Here is a 24,564-nt window from a genome sequence, read left to right on the forward strand (position 1 = left end):
CTGACGATGCTCTGGCAACGTGGCGGCGCGGCACCCAAAGGATACGACTCCTTACAGAACTAAAATTGCGGCATAATCTGAAGAATGTCCGGGGCACCCAATGCAGAAGGTGAAGGAGCAGTCTCCAAAGTGAAAGTGAAAAAGGAGATCAAGACAATCGTGAAGAATTTGGAGAACATCTTGGGGACCTGAAGGATGTAGCCAAAGAGCTGAAAGAGGTATGTGTCCCTCTTCATGTGTCCCTCGTTTCCATGGGTGTCCCAGGGGCCTGGACAGGGCTGTGCAGCATGACACTGACATTACACACTCAGAGGTGCGTGAGCAGCATTTTGGGGGCCTGGGGCAAGAAGCCTCTGCTGGGCCCCCTCTAATATATATTAATAGGAAGTGGGTCTAATTCTGGTCCCCCTGAGAGTAAGAGTAATTTTTACACATTATTATTCAATTAAAATAGTAATGGGCTAAATGAATAAGTAAGAATATAAAATTGAGAAAAGGGGCTACTACCTGACTAATAGTCTGGGCGTGAAATATAGCCTAAATTATACACATTTATTACAAAAAACAAATCATAGATGATGGTAAAGTGTGAGAAGTGCAAACGTTTGATCATTTAAACATAGTCAACACCATTTGTCACAAGATGTTCTCAGAGTGCAAAGAGCAACCAAAAGTTTTGCTCAAGTAAGTGTATCGTTATTTCAGACAAACTATTACTCAAGTAGAAGTAAAAGTATGGTGTGAGAAAACTACTCTTCAAAAAGTGACTTAAGTAAATGAGTAAATATAACTACCCACCTCTGCATGTGTTATCCTATAGGTCAGTGGATCCTAACCTCTCATGTTCCCCTTGAGCTTAATTATTTTAATTTATTAGATTTATATAGCGATTTACATTGCATTATTCATTATTCCGGTGGTTCTGAAGTCCTAGTGTAGACTGAAGTGTATACATTGAATGCACTATTATTATAATATGATAGTCATTATTATAATTATTATTATTATGGAACTAAGCTGCCAATCTTATCCATCGGCCCCTTTGACAACTACCACTGTAAAAGGTTCTTTGAATTTATTGAATACTGTTGATGTGAGAAACCATAAATGTATAGTGATGGGCAGGAGACAGGAAACAGATGAGTCATTTATTGGTGAAAGGCAAGTAATGATTAATGCATGGATTCAACTCTGGAACAAAAAAATACATTCTGAAAGTGAATAAATAAAACACAAAATGACTATGATTAAACAGTGGACAAAAGGATAGTAGCAGAAACATAATTAATTTAGCAAATGCGTACAGAAATATGAATGAAAAACAGGGAAAGTGTGCATGATTGGGATAAACCGGTGAGTGGGTTTCATAGTCCAGATGGAGCTAGTGTGACAGAGTCTTTGAATTAGGTGCGCTCCATCCCTCGACCTGGACTTTGTAACAATCTGCTCACTTACCAAATCCAAACATAAGCAAAGTAGGTGGAGTGCCCAAGGAGCCATTGACGCCATGCACTGGTTGGAGCTGAGGTCAAAACGCTGACCTTTGGGTCGGTGGAGAAAGAAAGACAACAAGCCTCGTTTTATTCTCCCTGTACCCCCAAGCGTGTGTGCAGGTGACTCTTTTAGGTTTTGGAAAAGCGATTTTGTTTTTGCAGCAACAAATTATAACATGTCGGACTGAAGCAGACAAACTGGAGGGACGATTCAGGTCCATAGACTGGTGCACCACAGTAGTATGTGTAGTCACTTTTCCCCCAGACCAGATCACTTTGGAGCGTCTCAGGCCGCTTCTGTTAATCCACGACAAGGGTCTGCTACATGATCAGCTGACGTCCCCCAAACTTAACCAATGTTTTCGTGATAAATAAAATCTAACTAATTCCTGAATAATTATTAACCTTTATAAGGCCGATCGTGGTGATACTGTGCGGGTGTCGTGCCTCAAACAGGAAACAGCTGATGCTAACATGCACTAGCTTTGTTTTCATCACTGGAAATACAACGGTTTGTTATTCTACACAACATAAAAATCCATTTAGCCAACCTTTAAGACCCTTTTATTGATAGAAATGTATCACAACTCATATCGTATTGTATACTCTGCATCAGAAAACATATTGTATTGTGGTAGAGTTTACAATACACAGCAGTATCCTTGTTCTTTACTTTGTGTCCTTGATCTATATAGAAATGAAAAAAGACCGCTTGCCTACCAGTGTATCCCGCTCTACATTCTTGCTACATCTGCTGGCTCTGCTAAATGCGTCCAATTATGATCTCCCATGTGAAAGACAGTCGGTGCAGCAGGAAGTACGGTGCAGTGACAGGACACGGCGCTCCTACCCTCACTCACTTTGATGAGAGGAAATTTAATCAACGTTTATATTTAATGAACAAGTTAAACCAGGAGAGCAATTTAGCAAGACGTTTCATCACCCAAATGCTGACAGTTGTTTCTTGCATATTACCCCTGCCAAACAGCCAGGTCCTGAAGTTGTCTGTCTGCCTCACTTAGTACTACAGTTTAGTGGGTTCTTATACAGTATCTGCATGTCTGTATTTCTCACAGCTATTTCTTCTGAATTATTAAGCGCTTCCTGGTCTCATCCTTTTATGGGTACGCTTTCTAATCCCAGTCTGAAAGGCTTATAAAGTCCTTGTAACTCTTTCTGTGATTATGGTTGGGTAGGGCTGGACAGTTTTGCAAAAGTAACACAGTATGTAATACTATTTAAAGGCGCAATGGACGATTTTTCGGCGATTTGAGAACCCAGGCGGATCCCGTGCGGACTGATACAACACTCATGTGCGTTTGTTTATTAGCGCAACGGAGCGCAACGGAGCGCATCGCATCGCTCGTCTCCCGTAGATTTCTGTCCACTTCTGCGTCAGCTCGAACTGTCTTTCTCCGTCTTCATTTTGCCCCGTACACTGAGGGAACTATATTATGATAGATCCATGCGCTTAGGCACGCGGAAACGTGGGGACGAACCGCACGTGGCTGCAGGTGAGCGATAGGTGCGTTTTATGATTGATACGTGGCAGGACAAATGATTTATCCACGCCACGAGGAAATATGATAAAAAAATTTGCTGAAAAAAATCGTCCATACCACCTTTAACTTTCAAGGATGGCAGTTGTGATTAGATATGTCTTAAACATGTTTTAAACATGTCCTGGAGCATTTACATTTAATAGTAGCAATATATAACTAAATTAACACAAGAATTCTATGTTTACAGTAGTCTAAACAACAGGGTTAGCAAGTGGAGACAGCGTATTTAGTTGTTTCCAGGCTTTTTGCAAGTTACTTATTACGACATTACAGTTTTAAATTGGGATTCATCCTGCCTCACCTCTATGTACACCTCTAGGTCTCTTCATTAACGTTCTGATGCTTCTTTTCAAGCTCACTTACTGAGGCTGTGCAGATTGATCCTAAATATCGATACCTAAATGAGTCATAGTATTGCATCAATATTCTTTTTATTATTTACCTTTTGCCCCCACCATTTTGGCGGAAATGAAAAAAATATTTTGTTATCTTCTGCTATCTATGAACCTATGAACTGCAAAACAACAACAACAACAACTACTACAACAACAACAACTCCAAAACAAGGTAACATTATGTAAAGAGGCTGAAGCAAATCCACGCAGCAGTTTTCAACCTGGAAGTCAGCTGACTTATTTATTACATTTTTCGTTTTGTCAATTTTAAACTGTAATATGTCGACAATACAACATAAGGACTTATATATCATAGATTAGAACTATATAGAAGACAAAAGCACAATAGGTCTTTAAAAGGCTGTGCTCACTGTGACGTGAGATGGAGGGACACATGAATCCACAGAGCGCTGCATGAATCAAGACACAGAACTACAGACATGTTTTAAATAATGTAGCAGATTTTACATTAAGTCCTTACATTTGTGAAACAACTGTAGTGGTGCTTTGAGATATAAATTTAAGAAAAATACCCGATTCACTCAAAGTAATTATAAATATATATATATATATATATATAATATTAACCGTGTTTTGATGTCAAACATTAAAACAACAACACAATTAACAATACTAGCTCCCAGTATTGATCGGTATCGATCGATACCAACATTTCTGGTGTCGCACAACTCTATCACTCACAGACAAACAGCATGTACGGACTTATCTTCTCACATCCCCACAGAGCATTCTCAGTGGGACCTTTGCACTGTATTCTCAGGTCATATACTGTAGCTGTTTGCACTCAGACACCCCCAGATTATACGGCTGGACCCATTTTTTTCCTAATCCTCTAATCTGTTTTGCCACAGTACAGATACATTAAAATTCAGGTGAAAATTAGTCCATTGTGTGCTTGTTGCATTAAATTATAGAGCGTTATATTCTCTGCGTAGTAGGATGCTAGTTGTTGTTAGATTTAACGTGACAGCAAAACTCAATCTTGGCTCAGAGAGTTGTGAAACGCGCTTATTAACTCATTGCGGGGAATAATTACAATGCTCAGAATGCAAATACACGAGGACTGCTGCCAATTGACATTTTTAAGCGAGTAAAAATGTGGTACAGTACCTTTAAGTGAAGTTATGGCCTTGATGTTCTAACTCCACATGTCAAGTTACTGTGCATACATCAGAAGTGACGGGTGGCATGGTGGTGCAGCGGTCAGCACTCTTGCCTCTCTGGCTGGGTTTGACTCCCGGGCGTCACAGGGCCTTTCTGTGTGGAGATGCATGCTCTACCCATGTCCGCGAAGGTTTTCTACTCCGGTTTTTCCACTAAAAGCATGTACGATAGTTGGGCTGTGGTCGGCTAAAGAAATTCTTGGTCGACCAAAGACATGTCCTATCAACCTCGACTAAAAGTCAAAATCTCCATGTTTCTAACCCCATCGGCACTCAAAAGACTACAACTATACTGAAAGGCACTAGTAAAAATGTAAACTTATGTTAGGGATACACAAGTTAGTTTGTCACCACAAAAGTTTCAGCTAAAAAGCTCCATATCTTTTCCTTTTTGCTGTTGTCCCATACACACTTTCAATATAAATGAAATGAATAGTCAATTAGTTGGTTGACTAAGACAGCTCTGTACAATAGTAACAATTTCAGTGACTATCCTGGTTAAAATGGGTAAATAAATAAATAAAAACCAAACTGCAGCTGAAGTTGAGCAAAGTGAGGAAAGGTTTGGTGATTTAAATTAACGCTAGGACAGTGCACACATCGATTGTTTTATTCCTGTCACAAGACACTTCTTCCACCTCCCGGCACAAGTGTGGTGACTGGTGTTGGTGGTAATTGTTGTGTAGGCGCCGTAGCACGTTTTGCCAGTGCGTCACAGGGCAGCCGTGCCTTCAAAAACGTAAAGGTAAAAACTCGTATCACACAAAATTCTTCTTTTACACACTCTGACAGAATCAGCTTACACGTTTTTCCTTTATTCCTTTCACCTAAATGCGTAACAGCACTTGCCTCACGTCTCTCCCTGAGCCCCACGCTGCCACCTTGACTGTCATTAATTTAGCTCGCTGTTTACGAACTACACAGCCACACACGGGGGGCGTCATTTAGCCCGCCGCGCGTTACATCTCACGCTAACATGACAGCCTGCTCTAATAAAACCCTATTGTCTGTCCCGCGCTACATTATTGATGGGCAGTTTGACACAGCATTCCATCTTTCATCTGAAGCCTGGTTGTTTCAAATCTTTTGCTGTGTGCAGTTCCTCACAGCAGGCATCCCAGATAAACCAGTCCACAAAATGTTGAGCTGTTTTTTTGACGCTTAATCTTGTGTAATTATTTGTGATGTGGCCTCATTTTGCTTCTCTTGTGGGGCGGAACAATAGGCTGCTTGGCATTCAGTACAGTACCTCCGGGGGTGTTACTATCACAGCATTTGTCTGGGCCCGGCGTTCTTTGAAATATGGTCATCGCTTGCGGCTTACAGGTCTCGATCCGAGCTTGGCTCCGGCAGAGGCTCCGACCAGATGCTTGGCACGGTCGGTGGAGCTGCCTGGCCCGCGGCGAGCCCTCCACACTGCCTGATTACCTCCCTGAGTGTAGTTATCATTTGGAAAGACACCACTCAAAATCACATCAAACTCAATTTAAAACTCATTTAAAACTCTTGCTGTGAGTCGAGTGGATCAGCCAAAAAAACTTGTATATGTTGTATTTTAAAGCTGCGATTTACAATGTATGTAATCACAGGTGTTTGTATTGTGCACAGATACATCCACACTGTATGTACTGTATATATTGAAGAAACGTGCATATTGTGAGTGGGCTCGCCTCTCCACAGATCTGACCTGTAACTTTGCCTGCCTGTTCGTCTTAAAGTTTAACACCATACTGTGGAAACTCCCTAGCAGAGCTATAACATCGCCATGGAGACGAGCAAGTGGTAGAAAAGTAGTGCTCCTAATTTTAAACGACTCTAGGCACATTGACATTTGAGAGTAGACTAAAAATATTAACTCCAAAACAAAACAAGACTCACTATTTTTCTTTGTCCCCTTCTATTGATCTGTCTTCATTTTTGTTTTGGTTTAGTTTTTTCTTTTTAAAAACTAAATCAAATCGTTTTCAGTATTGATTTTACAGACTTTTAATTGCAGTTTAACAAAAGGCAAGGCAAGTTTATTTGTAGAGCACATTTCATACACAAGGCCATTCAAAGTGCTTCACACAGCAGGAAAAATGCATTCAAATCCACGATAACAAAAAAAAAGTCAAATTTCGTTCTCAAACGTGTCAAAACTACATAATTTTACAGACTTTTACAGAGGTTTGAAAAGAGACATCTCCATTAAAAAGCCCCAAGCTGATCATTGACGATTAGACATGACTAAATCTCAGTCTTGGATTTAGAAGGTTTTATACAAATCAATAACATCAGCAACTTTTTACCATCTAAAAAACATTGCCAAAATCAAAAATATAGTGTCAAAACCAGATTTAGAGAGACTTATCCATGCGTTTGTCTCCAGTAGATTAGACTACTGTAACGGCCTGCTCACTGGCCTCTCCAAACGAGCTGTAAAACAGCTGCAGTACATCCAGAACGCTGCTGCTCGGGTCCTGACTAGAACCAGGAAGTATGATCACATTAGTCCTGTTCTCAGGTCTCTGCACTGGCTCCTGTGGCTCAGAGAAGAGACTTTAAAGCAGCTCTGCTTGTGACAAGTCTCTCCATGGCCTAGCACCAAAGTACATCTCTGACATGTTAGTGCCATATGAACCATCTCGGACTCTGAGGACCTCAGGGACCGGCCTCCTGCTGGTGCCAGAGTCAGGACTAAACATGGGCCGGCCTCCTGCTGGTGCCAGAGTCAGGACTAAACATGGACCGGCCTCCTGCTGGTGCCAGAGTCAGGACTAAACATGGACCGGCCTCCTGCTGGTGCCCAGAGACAGGACTAAACATGGACCGGCCTCCTGCTGGTGCCAGAGTCAGGACTAAACATGGACCGGCCTCCTGCTGGTGCCAGAGTCAGGACTAAACATGGGCCGGCCTCCTGCTGGTGCCAGAGTCAGGACTAAACATGGACCGGCCTCCTGCTGGTGCCAGAGTCAGGACTAAACATGGACCGGCCTCCTGCTGGTGCCAGAGTCAGGACTAAACATGGACCGGCCTCCTGCTGGTGCCAGAGTCAGGACTAAACATGGACCGGCCTCCTGCTGGTGCCCAGAGACAGGACTAAACATGGACCGGCCTCCTGCTGGTGCCAGAGTCAGGACTAAACATGGACCGGCCTCCTGCTGGTGCCAGAGTCAGGACTAAACATGGACCGGCCTCCTGCTGGTGCCAGAGTCAGGACTAAACATGGACCGGCCTCCTGCTGGTGCCAGAGTCAGGACTAAACATGGACCGGCCTCCTGCTGGTGCCCAGAGACAGGACTAAACATGGACCGGCCTCCTGCTGGTGCCAGAGTCAGGACTAAACATGGACCGGCCTCCTGCTGGTGCCAGAGTCAGGACTAAACATGGACCGGCCTCCTGCTGGTGCCAGAGTCAGGACTAAACATGGACCGGCCTCCTGCTGGTGCCAGAGTCAGGACTAAACATGGACCGGCCTCCTGCTGGTGCCAGAGTCAGGACTAAACATGGACCGGCCTCCTGCTGGTGCCAGAGTCAGGACTAAACATGGACCGGCCTCTTGCTGGTGCCAGAGTCAGGACAAAACATGGACCGGCCTCCTGCTGGTGCCAGAGTCAGGACTAAACAAGGACCGTCCTCCTGCTGGTGCCAGAGTCAGGACTAAACAAGGACCGTCCTCCTGCTGGTGCCAGAGTCAGGACTAAACATGGGGAATCTGCGTTTCAGTTTTATGCAGCTAAAATCTGGAACAGTCTTCCTGAAGATGTGAGACAGGTTCTACTCTGACAATGTTCAAATCTAAGCTAAAAACAGTTTTGTTTAGCTGCGCATATGACTGAAAGGATTTTTTCTTTGCACTCTTCTCTTTTGTTTGTGATTTTATTAGTTTAGACAATCAGTTGGATTGATCATTTTTAATTTAGTTAATTTTATTGTATTTCTGTTTCTGTAATTTCTTTGTGATTTGAATGCATTTTTCCTGCTGTGAAGCACTTTGAATTGCCTTGTGTATGAAATGTGCTCTACAAATAAACTTGCCTTGCCTTATACACGATACTATGCTATACTGTGTTTTTAACTACTTATAGCTATTGCCACATACTATTTTTTTTTCTGTTGTGCAATTGTAATACACGTAGGACTTGGTGATACAATAAAACAAATAATCACAAATAAAAATAGCTCATAAACAAATAATCAATACTATTTTCTCAATCCAATCTATAAGTTATTCGACAAATGCAAGAATGAAGTATCTTGCTTTCCATTCTACCTCTCTATGTCATATCTCCTTTCTCCCTGTTGCAAACCCTTTTAAAACACGTGGATGTTCGTAATGAGCTAAATATACCAAGTGCGGGTATTACTAATTCACAAAACGAATATAAGTACTTTGTCCTTGTCAGTATTATTTTATAAGCTTTGCCAGTGTGCATTAACTTTCCTCTCCCATCATCCTTTTCAAAGGTTATCTTCACCGCATTTGAGCTATGATACTTTACGCTGCACAGCTCGTTTTTATTAAATCTGAACAGAAAAAAAAAAGTGCAGGATTTTGAAGAAGTAAAACAGATTTAATATGTTCAGCTCAGCTCTTAGGCAAGACTTGTCTAAAGGAGCGGATTCACCCAGGTTTTTCTTTTAATAAAGGTGTCATTACAGGGGTTTTCAGGAAACCCTCTGTCTACAGCTGTTAAAGTTGATTAACACATGGCTGTGAACAAAAGTTCCTCTGCTTTAGGTATGAAACGTTATACTTCGGATATAAAAATGTTATAAAAAATATGAAAACTTCGAGTCAGACTTTGGTGAAAGCTGCCGGTACAACATATTTCTTGTAACAAAGAATAAACCTCTCAATAAGGAGATCATGGGTTTTAATTATGCCTTGTATTACACTTACACAATACAAGGATTATATGATTGTGTATTGAGGAGTCAGACAAATGTGAAAGGACTAAAAAAAATCCCCCAAAATGTGTATAAATATTACTTTAAACTTAGACAAAGTAGTGCTGTTCAGCTGTTAGCTTATGTACCTGACGTGTTTGAGCCGTCGGACTTGTTCAGAGGTGTCACCCGACTAGTGTGGCGTGTCTGCTGTCAGCTGCTGTTTCCAGGTGAGTCCCAGATGTGTGCCAGGCTAATGCTCCCTCGTCTCTGTTGATGGTCTGTGTACCGCTCCCTGATTTCTATAGCCTCCTGTATCCTTTTTGTCATATTAGAAAAACAAGTAATAATAATCATCAAACAGTAGAGACAATGCATTTTCTAAATATATGTTATACAGTTGTTTGAAAGCTATAAACATTAAAGGTGGAATGGATGATTTTTTGGCCCAAATCTGAGTCTCATTTCCTCGTGGCGTGGACTGTCGATTAGTCCTGCCACGGCGAAAAATCATCCATTACGCAGAATAGGAGCTATTTTTATTAGCTCTTATTCTTTTTGCTGTCATTTTTATTATAAACATCAACAATATCCAATATTAAAATGTCTATTATTTTATTTTATTGGTTTATTTATTTAATTTTGGATGACATATAAAATTAAAGATTTCGTTCATTTCTTTTACATTAAATTTTGTGAATGAAAAGGAGCAGAAAGAATTATAAAATTAGATTATCTGCCCCTTTTACACAAAAAACAGATTGCTTACACAATAGATTGCTGCGTGTTTTTCTGGTGTGATGTTTACATGATCGAAACACAATGTACTTTGCCACAACACTATTCTCTGTCAGGGATGCGACTACAGTATTATGCATTTCACACTGAAGCAATAAAGAGGCTGTGTTTCTTCAATCTTTCCTTTGTAAATAACCATTGTGAATTTCTTGCGTATGTTTGTCACTTGGACCAAAGAATAAACCTCTGTTGCTGTAGATACACTTGCCTATATTGCGGAATTGACTGATTGAATTACAAGACGTATGTGGCCTTGGCTCAATTAATCGCACACCCCTTAACTACACAAGATCTGACTTAAAGCTTTTAGCGTAGTGTATTTTTAGACGCGCATTCATTCCCTTCAGGCACCTGTGCATGTCCTTTGTCTCCTGCAACACTAAACATCAAGACTACATTGCCAGAAGTTTTTTCCCCTCTTCACTGGGTATATTTGGATTCTTCTCTCGCTTCTGGTGGTGCATCGGATCATTGCAGTAAATCACTCGGAATGTGCCCCAGTCCTGCCTGAGCCTTAAAAATTGCAGCTGACATTTTCTTTCTCTCCCGCGTGGCTGTCAAAGTGATATCTTTATCCCATATCTCATTTTTGCAGGAAAATCCAAAAGTCATCTAAGCTATGTATGGAATTTTATGTAATTAATGGAATTTCCCCATGTGGGACAATAAAGGATTATCTTATCTTATCTTATCTTAATTAAATGGCCTATGTTATGCTAAAAGTGACTAAAACATCTAACTATGCTGATAATGTGTTCTCATCAAAGCAAATGGGATAATATCAGTTGTTTTTTTTCTGTACAGATATATAGAAAATGAAAATATTGAGTAATAAATAAATAAAAACTGAAATTGACAGTGTTATCTTCCACACCAGCTAAAGTAAACATCATCACAACATAGCACTGTGCTGCTGGTCAAGTCTCACTGCCCCGAGCTGTCATGATAGCGAGCAGTGGACAATTTTTGGGGGACGGCTAAAAATCCCACATGTATCACTGTTTGGGGGGGAAAAATACAGTGCAGAAGATCAGTGAGGGTAAATGGGGTTTGGTGAAAACAGGGATTTTTCTCAAACAGCACTAGATACTCTAAATACAACGCTGAGAAATGGAAAACGGTTATATTGTATGACTAAAAGCTCTGAAAAGGCCATGTTTGCACAATATGTCTCTAATTGACTATTATGAAAAGGTACAAAAAGAGCTAAAGAAAAGATTGAAATTCGTTGTGTACTAATAAAATGGTGTTTCTGCCGTTTTGTGGTTCATTTTACACTCCATCTACAATTCTTGAAGACATTTACAGGCACCTTTTAACACATTTCTGATATTTGTATAAACATAGTCATCGGAATAATCCTAGAAGATGAAGATTTTTATTTTTTTCAGCTCTATACAATTTACGTGAAGATAAGTTTATTATCGTAGGTTCGGGAGCAGGACCACGCCCCTTTCACGCCCCTTCCTGCGGCTACACTATTAAAGCATCCAGATCACATACACCTGTGTTCATGATGTTGCGCCCCTCCCTCCCACCCACCCTCTTTTAAATTGTTATAATTCTTCTAATGCATGTCCTAGATGCCGGGAGCCTACAGCCCTCATCGCCAGAAGCCCCAAAACGGCCTCCATTTCTGCACATTTGTGTTGTTCATGTTTCTCACGCGCCAATAAACACTTTGCATCGTCGCTGGGGTCGTGGTCCTTGCTACTGAACAAGGCCAAGGGGTTCTAAGCGGTCTAAAAAACCTGAATAACGCCTTTCATGGGACATTTATAATCACAGACACATCCCTACTCCTGATGTTGCCACATTCTCTGCACTGAAACTTTAAATCTCCCAGAACAACAGTGAGTTATGCTGTTCCAGTGTGTCCCTAATGCGCTGTCATATATCCTTTCTTCCTCTCTCCGAGTCTTGCTGACCTCAGCTGCCATGAAGTGACATGTCTTTTTTTCTTCTCTAGGTTGTTCATGACATTGACACTCTGACCGGCGACTTACAACTGGAGGAGGACGGGCTGACGGACAGCTCCAAGACGGACACGCTCAACTCCAGCTCCAGCTCCACCACCACCACCACCACCGCCTCGAGTCTGGAGAAGATGAAGCTGTTCCCGGAGGATTGCATTTTTAAACTCACCGCGCCCATGACTCCCGTTGCCATGAATCCATCCACTGTTTTAACGGTCTTGAAAAAGGCGCATCCACCTTTGCCTCCGCCCAGACTGACACCACCACGGGCGGAGGAGCATAACGCCAAAAATCTGCCTCAACCCACTTTGATTTTATCAGGGAATTTGACTAAATCCAATGGATCCGTTTTGCGGAATGGCGGCGCCTTCACGTCCAAATCTATGCGGGATGTGTTTTCGTCGACGCCCCGCTTCATTTCGGGAGACAGCGGGATTTCGGAAACGGGGCTTGTCCCGACTTTACCCAGACCTATGCCTCTGCTGAGACACGAAAAGAGCAAATGCCCCAAAGCTCCGGGAAGGGAATCTCGAGAGCGGGTGCGTTTTAGCGAAAAAGTTCAGTATCACGGATATTGCCCCGATTGCGATCTCCAATACGACGTGGACGAAACGGAACTCCATTTGCAATCCGAACTCAACGACTTGAGACTCAGCCCTGTCCACTGCTGCTCGTCTTCATCACCTCCTCTCCTTCCTCACCCGCTGCCCATGATAGAAAATGGCTGCATCCCAATCAGCCACAGCTTCCCCCCGACAACGAACGTTTCATTACCTCAAAAGCCCCAAAAAACAATCCTACGCAAATCGACCACTACCACGGTTTGATGCCGGATCACGATGTCCGACTTAAGCATTCCTGAATCATTCATCAGCGTTTTCTACTAAATGACCTGTTTATCCAAACTAGGGGGGAAAAAAAGTTTGGAAGATATTTGATGTCAGAGGAAGAAAAGGAAGCGTTGCCATGGGCGCAGAGATGCTCGAGCTCGGATGAAGAATCAGCGGTGAGTACATGTGTGTGTGTTTGGGTGGGTTAGATGTTGGATGGGGAAACAGAAAGAGAGCGTATTGTATAACCGTCTTTACACGGGTTTCACATCTGTTTGTTTATATGTATTTATACTTCAGTCTGAATGCCATGTCGTGATGTTTGCAGGCGGAAAATGCAAAGACTTTTAAAGCTAGAGCCCTGACAGGAGCAAAAGTTAATTGCGCGGCGCCGTTCTATGTGCTTTGAATCAAAAGCACTTTTATGAAACCAAAACTTATGTCTGACTACTGATAATATAGTCCAGAGTTTCCCAAACTTTGCAGGCCACGACCCCCCAAAATGACCGTGTAGTAGGCTCAAGGCCCCAGCTGAGAACTAAAATGGATGTTGGTATACATTTCAAGTGGGCAGACAAGGTTTCATATGGTTTATTTTATTTACTATTTTATTTATGTTATTTTCAATTTTAAAACGGATGAAAAACTGTCTGACACAAATGACCTCCAGCTTGTGCCTCGTGAGCCCTCTGATATATGGTGGAAAGTAACAAGTCATTTACTATTTTAAAAGGTGTTTTTATATGACGATAATTGAAGATAATTTGACACTGCATTTTTTTGCATCGTTACACACAAGAAGAGTTGGTGTGTGTGTGGGCGGCCTGATGGTCGAGTGGTGCTCTGACTACACTCTCACCTCATCATTCGGCCCTGCGGTGAGACATGTTTCCTCTGGGTACTTCATATTCTACCCTTCTAAATCATGTGAGTCTGGTGTGTAGTCACAGGCTAAACTTTTGAGCTATGTCTTATCAGAAACAGCTCCATAAAGAACATTTTTGGGGTTGCTCATCATCACAAATAATAGTTTTTTATGACAGCGCAATGATTTTGAGATGGTCCTGTTTTATCAGCCTCTTTCTCCCCAAAGAGCGCGTTGATGCTGTCATGTTTGGATTAACCTTTGAATATAGAATTTTCACATTTGACCAGAGCGTCTTGACTCTTGTTCAAAAGCTGTTTGTGTTGGGATCATTATTGCTCCTCCCCTCTCGTGTTTGCCTCCGTTTGGTGTAGGAGCAGTTTGCAGACGAGCCTCTAACTCCCGCAGCGCTTTGTTGAAGCTACATATTCTACATATCTAGTTCCAGTATTACAGATCGATTTTTGATTAAAGGTGGAATGGACGATTTTTTGGCGCCAAATCTGTGTCTCATTTCCTCGTGGCGTGGACGGCCGATTAGTCCTGTCACGTATCAATCATAAAACGCACCTACTGCTCACCTGCAGCCGCGTGTGGCTCGTCCCCCGAGAGCAGCACGTTTCCCTCTGTCTAAGCGCATTGATCTATCATAATATAGTTCCCTCAGTGTACGGGACAAAATTAAGACAGAGAAAGACAGTTCGAGCTGACTCAGAAGAGACGGAAATCTACGGGAGACGAGAGATGAGATGCGATCTGTCGAGCTAATAAACAAACGCACGTGTAGCCGCGATGCTTTTCTCTGCGTCTGCACGGGGGAGTGTGCATGCGCACTTCCGCTTGAGTTCTCAAATCGGCAAAAAATCGACCATTATGCCTTTAAGTTCTCCTCTGCATTTGAGATGCTTTAGAACCCTAGATAGAATTGTACCAGCAGAAAACACAAGACATTTCAAAACAGCAGGGAGCTTTATCGACAAAACTTAAAATTACTGTATTTTCCGGATTATAAATCGCACTTTTTTATAGCTTGGCAGGGGTGCGATTTATACTACGAAGCGATTTATATGTGAAATTATTCGTTATTTTCACACTGGCAACTGCATTTCACATGACAACCTCAAGAGGGCGCAAGAAGAAGCAGAATCTGCACTTCCTCTACCTCTGGAGTTTGTGGAGTTGTTTAGAAGTGACACAGAGGAAGAAGAATTTAATGGATTTAGTGATTTGGGGTAAAACTGATGCTTTGGTAAACTTGTTAGCATGTTCTTTATGCTATAGTTATCTGAATAACTGTTAATATGTTACGTTAACATACCAGACACTTACCACAGTTCTGTCTGTGCGTCATGTAGCTGAAGGTGTTAGCGTTAGCATACGTACACCTATTCACCATGTTCTCTAATCTGTTATTATTTTAAATTACATTTCAAGATGAAATGCCTGTTCTTGGTCTTGCATTTTATCAAATACATTTAACTTAAAAATGCGACTTATACTCCAGTGCGACTTATATGTGTTATTTTCTTCTCTATTATTCATTTTTTGGCTGATGCGACATATAGCAATTTATAGTCCGGAAAATACGGTATCAGTCCTGCCCATATAAGCGGTCAACTTAACTCTCAAAAACCTCTCGACAGTTTCCTACCAATAAACCGAGATTAAATTTAAACATGTTTTGCTCAAGTCTGCATTTACCATCAGCTGTTTCATGCGGAGTGGCAGGGATGGCGAAGGCGGCGTGCCCCGGAGATGGATGGAGATAGTAGCTGCTTTATTGTAGCCGTGCCCTTAATTAGCAGAGTAAGACCCAGGGAGAGAGTGGCCCGGCAGGCTTTGTACCGACAGTCGCTTTGACGAATCTCACAAGGGCTGCTGCTTCTGCAAAACAACACTGAGTTTTAAAAAAAGCACCATAAGTGAAGATATGGAGGGATTGACGGCATGCAAAAGGTTAACTGTGTGGGCAAACAAGAGTTATAAATATCTGTTCAATGGATTGTGTACATTACTAAGAGTACATTGTGTGGAGAGATTATGCTGAACTTCCACCATAACTACTTTATGTATGCATATCCGACTATAACTTTAAATGTACTTAAATTATTGTATAAAGTGTCATCATTTTTTGCAGTTACCAGTGCCCAAAGGAGGAATAAACACACGGTGTACACAACAACAACAACAACAACAACAACAACAACAACAATAACAATAACAACAACAACAACAACAACAACAATATGCCCATGACACTTATGGTAGTTTCCCGACATTTGCTGGATGTTTTGGCTCAGTTTTTTGACCTTAGTCGTACTTTGATAACTAAAGTATATTTTTATGGTGTGGACTGCTAAAGGCCAGAGTACCCGATTCTGAGTACCTCTATGTGGTGCGCCGGTGTTTCTTTAGTCATCATTACTCTGTTTACTACTATATTGCCAGTATTAAATGTCTCTTGTTTTTAAAAATGATCCTAGAAACATTATTAGCAGGTGAAAATGTACTTCTAAGAACATTTCATATTCAAATACTCCACCAACAACGTGCCCCCAGGAGTCCCCGTACCCCTGATTGGGAAACACTGCTGTAGGCATGCTGGTGTTTTCTTCTCCTGGACGTTGTGGTTTGTTGTCCACACCTCTCCGCTCATGAACAGCGTGTGCCGGTGTTGTACTACTGCTATCCATAATTAGGGACTCCAGACCAATTAGAAAAAGTAATTGGAGCAAAGCTCACGTATTTATTTCAGTAATCCGTGATGTGGAGTAATTATATTTCCGCTCTGTAGTGCCATGGGTGGAGTGAAGAACACGGATTTGATTTGTTTTTTTTCTTTCACAGTCCATTCTAAAAGTAGGTTGTTTGTTACAAACACATGGTTTAAAAATAAAGCTATCACTCAATTCAAAGCTATTATTCAGGTTAATTTGTTTAAACTTGTTTCACTTTGGGAACTTCAAAGTAAAAATAAGATAATATGATCTGATTGTACTTAATTATTTTATTCATCTTTACGTTTTGCAGTTAACCCTTTGGAACCTTGCTCAAAATCTGCTCCTGAAGTGACACTGATGGGTGGTAAAATGCAGAGCACAAATTAAAATGAACAATACTTTCCATATTTCTGTTCGGCTTGACAAAGCTTTGCACTTTCCGGACAGATACTTACGGGAGCCTGTCTGAATATCTAGTTCAGGCTGTTCTTTCATTTTCATGGCACTGAATGTGGGTCTTATTGCCATGGTAAAACAAGGCTATACTCACTACAGAATCTGAGTTGTGGATATTACCGTATTTTCGGGACTATGAGTCACACCAGCCAAAAATGCATATTAGAGAAGAACAAAACATATATAAGTCGCACTGGAGTATAAGTCGCATTTTTTGGGGAAATGTATTTGATAAAATCCCAGACCAAGAACAGACGTTTCATCTTGAAATGTAATTTAAAATGATAACAGATTAATAGGTGTACGTATGCTAACGCTAACACCTTCAGCTACATGAGGCACAGACAGAACTGTGGTAAGTGTCTGGTATGTTAACGTAACATATTAACAGTTATTCAGATAACTATAGCATAAAGAACATGCTAACAAGTTTACCAAAGCATCAGTTTGACCCCAAATCACTAATTCCATTGAATTCTTCTTCCTCTGTGTCACTTCTAAACAACTCCACAAACTCCAGAGGAAGAGGAAGTGCTGATTCTTATTCTGCATCGCTTAGAGCCTAGAGCGCCCTCTTGTGGTTGTTAGTGTGAAAATAATCAACATGTGAAATGCCAACCGAGTCGCACCCCGGCCAAACTATGAAAAAAGGTGCGATTTATAATCCGGAAAATACGGTGTAAATATAGTTTTTGCGTATGCTTTTCAGATGTGGAGCAGTGTACTCAACAGACAACAAACGCCAAGTTGTATCTTAGGCCCCCATTTCTGTTCAATGTGAGTTTTTCTGAAGTTAGAGAGAGAGAGATTTAAGCCAGTCCGTCACCTGAAGAAGACATATTCACTCCAAAAAACATTTGTCGCCCAAACCACAGTTGATGTATTTCATGCAAGCATATCTATGGCAAAATTATCTGATTATGAGGGAATTAAAACGTCCTACCGTGAACATTTTATATTCAAATTCATTAAAAAATTTTGAAATCTGAAATCAGTCCATGTACGCCCTGGTACCCCTGCTTGGGAAACACTGTTCTCCACACTCCTAAATGCGTGAGCAGCACATGCAGCAGTGGGAGGAGCAGTGTCCATCTGAGCTGCAGCGCTCCGTGCTTGAAGGCTGGAGAGCGGGAGGAGGTGGATCTGCAGCGCCTCCACCGTGAGTCAGAACTGAGTCAACTCCACTGACCTACTCCCCACATCTCTATCTCTCCGCTCTGCTTTCTCCTCTCTCTCTCTCTCTCTCTCTCTCTCTCTCTCTCTCTCTCTCTCTCTCTCTCTCTCATAGCTTCTCTCTCTCCCTCTGTCTTCTCCACGTCTCAGTTTTTCTCCTCTCCTCTCTCTGTTTTTTCTTTCTTCTTCAATGTATCTCCTCTCTTCTATTCTCTCTTTCCTCCCCCTCTCCATCTCTTCTCCTCTCGTTCTCTTCTCTCCTGTCTTCTTTATTTGCTCCCATCTATCTTCTCTTCTATGACTACTCTTCTCCTCTCTCTCCTCTCTCTGCGCCCTCTCTCTCTCTCTCTGTGTGTCTTTCTCTCTCCCTCAGTTTTCTCCAAGTCTCAGTTTTTCTCTTCTCCTCTCTCTGTGTTTTCTTTCTTCAATTTATCTCCTCTCTTCTCTCTTTCCTCCCCCTCTCCATCTCGTCTCCTCTCTATCTCTTTCTCTTCTCTTCTGTCTTCTTTCTTGGTTCTCTGTATCTTCTCTTCTATGTCTACTCTTCTCTCTCTCTTCTCCCTTCTCTTTTTGCTACCTCTCCTCTCTTTCCATTCTCTTTCCTTCTTCACTCTCCACTCCCCCTCTCTTTCAGATCCCGGTCTCTTTCTTACTCTCCTATATTTTTCTTGATAAGTAAAAGCTGCGTTTCCTTTTTGAGATACGTTGAAATGGATAGATCGCCCGCAGTCGTCCTGTTATCCCAGCATGCACCACCAGGTTCCACACAGGCAGGGATGGTGGCGCTTTGTAAAGATTGCATCATTTGAACTGTCAATTTCAGTGAACGTTATATGTGCGGGGTTTTATAATAAAGTGCATTCATCAGAAACATCTCCAGGGACACGTTTTATTCGATATTAGAAGACTTGTGTCAGGCGAGAATCTTTCATGTTTAATCTCATTAATGTTTAAGATGTATTGTAATTGACATTTAAAGGACGTATGACAGGTTTGTACGATTTTCAAATTTTGACTTTATTTGGGTTATTTATACCTGTTGTACATAAATTATAGTTTTACACCAATCAAGTAGGTATTTGTGGAGAAAACGTTGAAAAGTCTGTAGAAAATTACAGGAAGTTACATTCAATTCAATTCAATTTATTTTTGTAACGCCCAAGATCACAACAACAGTTGCCTCTGAGAGCGACAGGGAAAAATGAATCAACAATGTCTGTGGTGGCGAGGGACAATGTCCCAGAGTCCTCTGTCCTTAGACCCTCCTTCTCTGCCAGGAAAAACTACAAAAAACCTCCTTGGGAAAAAAGTAGAAACCTGGAGGAGTTCCAGAGTGAAGGAGAGATCTGACTCCATCAGACAGACGTGAGGGAGACAGTGGAGCTGGAGCCACTCAGGAGGAGAACCAGTTCTTCAGGAGGAGAACCAGTTCTTCAGGAGGAGAACCAGATCGTCAGGAGGAGAACCAGATCTTTCAGGCAGATGAAGGACCGTCCATACGGGGTAGAGACCGCTTCACCAGGAGAGTTGCATCTGGGTCCACAGGTCCTCGGGAGTGAGAAGAAGAAAAAGAAAAGGCAATGAACAGTTTGCAAGTGGAATTAAATATTAAATATTGTTTGATAGAATAAGTAGTCAGAAGCAGAAGATAGTGCTCAAGCTGCCATACTTCTCCCAACATAGTTGCTCCTAGGGCAGTGTAGCTGAAACTGTAGGTTTTATATTTATGTTCCTAACTGGCCTGACCATAAGCCATTTCAAAGAGGAACGTTTTAAGCCTGGTCTTAAATGAAGAGACTGTGTGTCTTTAACATGGACAGGACCTGATTCCGTAACACAGGAGATTGGGAGCTAAACGCTTGATACTACTACTACTGTGCTTTTAGAGACTCTTGGGACCTCCAGAAGGCTCTACCTCCTACTGTGCTTTTAGAGACTCTTGGGACCTCCAGAAGGCCAGCATTTTGAGAGAGAGCTCTGTTTGGATGATATGGTACTATAGCATCTTTGAGGTAGGATGGGGCACATCACATCACACTAGGGACACTCATTCCAGTCAAGGTTTATACAGAATTTGACCCTTTAAACATTAATTCAACTAAACAAAATCGCTTTCATATATTTGTATTTGTCAACTAAAAAGATTGTGACATAAAATGAGTTTTTGCCAGGGTGTGCTGTGTAATTTCCTACTGTGATGTTATCAATTACAAACAGGAAGTGAAATTATAAACCTAAAATATGTGCTATTCATTGATACAATTCTGAATATATTTATCTTAACTGCATTTAAGTTCAATGAGTGTTCTGAAAAGTCAGAGGCACTTTAATGTCAAAGATAAACTCCAAACATTCATTGGGTGCATGAGCTCTATTTACTACAGTCCTCATGAACATACTCAGATAAATCATTCAGCCTCTGTCCTTCACCCTTCTCTCCATCCTTTCTGTCACATTCATCTCTCTCTCCCTAGTCTTTCTTGCTTTCTTTATTTCCTTCCTCTCTCCCCCCCTCCCCACTCTCTCTACCTCCACTTTCTCCTTTCTATAATTGTGCTCTAATCTCTCCTGTCCCTTTCTCCTCCCTCTCCTCCTTCACTAAGCTCCTCTTCTCACATACAAGTGCACAGAGCGGCGCAGGTGGGTGGGGTGCCTGTTGGAAGCGCCCTTTGTAGGACTAATCATGTTCCCCTGTTGACCTTCACCATGCGCGCCCTCTACACCGCTCGGATCATTCCCTTCGCTCGGATGATATTTCAAAACGACTCCCACGCCATGTGTATTACAAGGTACAAAGGGTGGCTATTTTCAGCATTTAGATGATACGTTGTGTCAAATGTTTCGTAATGAGTGCTTGACGTTTCGCTTTCACTTGTTGCGCTTTACTAGATTTAAAACATGACCACACTATTAGGACTAAACATTAAGTCTCAACCTTTTTTTCTTGACTTATTATTTCTTTGGTGGTCGTGAACGGGGACGATGACCAACAGTGGAAAGTAATGAAGTACAAATGTCAAAATAAAATAAAGTTATCTTGTTTTTTTTTTAACTTGAGTACATTTTACAGTGGATACCGTATTTCCCACACTATAGGGCGCATTGGATTATAGGCAATGGTCTATTTTCGATCATTTTTCATGTATAAGGCGCACTGGACTATAAGGCTCAGCAAGCGAAACAAAACGTGTCCCACGAAAAATCGCTTCGAGGTCAGTAAGCACAACCAGAATTAAAGCCGCAAGCGGCATCCAACGGCCCTCGCGGGCTGCCGGCCTCCCGACTCTGCTCTCTGCATTTTACAGAGATGGCGCTAACGCAATTGTCTAAGAACTAAGACAGCGACACATTGGACATGTACAATGCTGTGCTTAACCAGTGCAAATGAACACAAATGTCGGTCAAATGTGCAGCTCCAGCGCACAGAGACCGTGACACTTGGAATAAAAATTAACTTTTGATGCTCCGCTTGTGTAGATTATTTTCCCAAAATATGAGCTTGATCGAGCTATTGCCCACAGAGGAGTTCATTAAAGTGTGAAGCGTAAATGTGAACATTTCAAGGATTTGGCGTTTTTCCCATTTGTGACATATATTTGCGGCTCTACCGCAGAGAGACCCTAGTACTTGAAATCAAAATATGGATAACTTTTGATGCCCCGTTTGTGTAGATGATTTTCCCCAAATATGAGTTTGATCGAGCTATCGCCCTGGGAGGAGTTTGTTAAAGTGTGAAGCGTAAAAATGTGGTCATTTTAGAGATTTCGCTGTTTTCCCATTTGTGACATATATTTGCGGGTCCGCCACACAGAGACCGTAGCATTTAGAATCAAAATATGGATACCTTTTGATGCCCCGCTTGTGTAGATGATTTTTCCCAAATATGAGTTTGATCGGACAATCGCCCTAGGAGGAGTTTGTTAAAGTGTGAAGCGTAAAAATGTGGTGATTTGAGCGATTTTGCGAGTTTCCCATAAGGATAACATGGGATGTTTCTGTCATCGCTACGGTTACGCCGTACAAAATATGACTTTGGCTCTCATACTTGTATGATCAGGATGGCAAATTAGAATTTTGTGCAAAATATCATGTCACTTGGGAAAACTCTATTGTTTATAGGCCACTCTGAAGGCCAAATAGTCAGAATTCTGGGAAACGTTTGCGGCTCCGTCGCACAGAGACCGTAAAAGCTATCCTTAAAATTTGGATAACTTTAGATGCACCACTTGTCTAGAGGACGTACACCGATTTTGAGGTTGGTTGGACAAAACGCACTAGGAGGAGTGTAAAACATAAAAATGTAGTAATTTGAGAGATTTAGCGGTTTTCCCATAGGGATAACATGGGAGGTTTCTGTCATCGCTACGACTACGGCGTAAAAATGTAGGCATTTTTGTGATTGGCTTTTGTGATCGGGACGGCAAAATAGAATTTTGGGTAAAGTTTAGACAATTTTGGTAAAACTAATTTTTGACCTTCAATGTTAATTTAAAGGTCACTCTGTAGGGGGCGCTATCGCGCCCATTTCAATTTTGTCAGCCTAAACTGGTCCAAACTAGAAAGTTTAACAACTGATTCAAATTTGGTCCTAATCGGACTGGTTTTGATCAAATGGGAGCAATTTTTAGATGTGCAATATTCCAAAATAAGTTGTCAAACTTTGCGGCTGCGCCGCACACAGACCGTAAAAGGTATCTCAAAAAATTGGATAACTTTAGATGCCCCACTTGTCCAGAGGACGTACGCCGATTTTGAAGTCGGTGGGCAAAACGCCCTAGGAGGAGTTTGTCAAAGTTTGACGTAAACAAAATGGCTAACTCAGCTTGTTTTCATTTTCAAAGGAAGATGGCGGCCATAGGGTAAGTCTGGGGGCGTGGCCACAGTAATTTTTTTTTTTTTGTCCTCACGAGAGGAATGCGTGTCCCGAATTTCGTAGCTCTACGCCAAAGTTGACCTCGGGGCGTCTCCCATAGGCGCAATGTATTTTGACTTTTGTCGGTGGCGCTGTCGCGCCATTTTTTAACGAAAAAAAAAATGGCCCAGAAAAAATCAAATTTTTCGCCGATTCTGAATTTTGGGCAAAGTTTGGTGAGTTTTTGAGCATGTTCAGGGGGTCAAATTAGAGCTCAAAAAGCAGAAGAACAAGAAAAATAATAATAATATTTTTAACAAAAACAATATAGCCGTTTCCACTATAACAACAAATTATACATCGTTTGAAAGCTCTAAGCCTTCCCGATGCCGCCATGGGGTGGAATCATCATTACGAGCGCTTACGCGCTCGTCACTCCCTATTCCGTCGGGATGCCCCGCCCACTCCCCATAGACTTCCATTGATTTGAGCAGATACAAGCATGGCCCATGCCTGCGGCATGGATTCTCGCGTACGGGACGATGCCAGGAGGGTTTTTGGAGGAATGCAGCGCTGTCATAGCAGGATGCATGATCCATGCCTTCGGCATGGGCTAGTTCACTGTACTTGCCAGGGGCGACGGGGTACCAAACATGCGGGCTGCTCCCGCATGTTTGGTCAGACAGAGCAATAGGCCCTCCGCCCTGCTGGGGCTCAGGCCTAATTAATCCATATACAGTATAAGGCGCACTGTCGTTTTTGGAGAAAATTAAAGGCTTTTAAGTGCGCCTTATAGTGCGGAAAATACGGTACTTTTAAAATAACAGCTTTGTTCACTACATGTTGGAGCAGGTAACTGTACTTTCTGCTCTGCTACGTTTTTGGAAAGGACTGAAAATTCAAAAGTACTTTATCCTTTTAGCATGTTCATGGTGACCTTCTGCCATGAGGTTTTGACTTCAGTTCTTGGCTTTGAGCAAGCACACATGTTTAAAATGAAACATTGAGAAATTGACAAAAAAATCAAGCTCATTGCCTTTCAGTCTTTGAAAGTGATCAAAAATCTGCACGTTAGACTTTTTACACTAAACGCAAAGTTGATTTTTACATGTGATACTTTGACATTGACTTGAGTAAATCTTTTGCTCCTGTATCTGCACTTTTACTTAAGTAACATGATTGAGAACCACTGACGATGACAACTAGGAAAAATGCATAAAACATCCAAGTCTACAAAGAAACTGTCTTGTTCCTCATGTTTGTGGGTTTTCCAGGTGCTTTTGACTCTTTTTCTGCTTTATTTAGGATAAGATAAGATAAGATAAGATAAGATATTCCTTTATTGTCCCACATGGGGAACATTTTATCGTAGCTGTGAGAACATTTGTCCT

General features: G+C 41.7%; 1 pseudogene; it reads left to right on the plus strand.

Annotated features, from left to right (window-relative positions):
- Positions 1-24,564, plus strand: part of LOC140346576 (protein Largen-like) — a 30,585-nt pseudogene continuing 6,021 nt past the window's right edge.

The sequence above is a fragment of the Eucyclogobius newberryi genome, unplaced genomic scaffold, assembly GCF_026437365.1.
Source record: "Eucyclogobius newberryi isolate DKJ021-1_F unplaced genomic scaffold, fEucNew1.0.hap1 SCAF_6, whole genome shotgun sequence".
NCBI classification, from domain to species: Eukaryota; Metazoa; Chordata; class Actinopteri; order Gobiiformes; family Gobiidae; genus Eucyclogobius; species Eucyclogobius newberryi.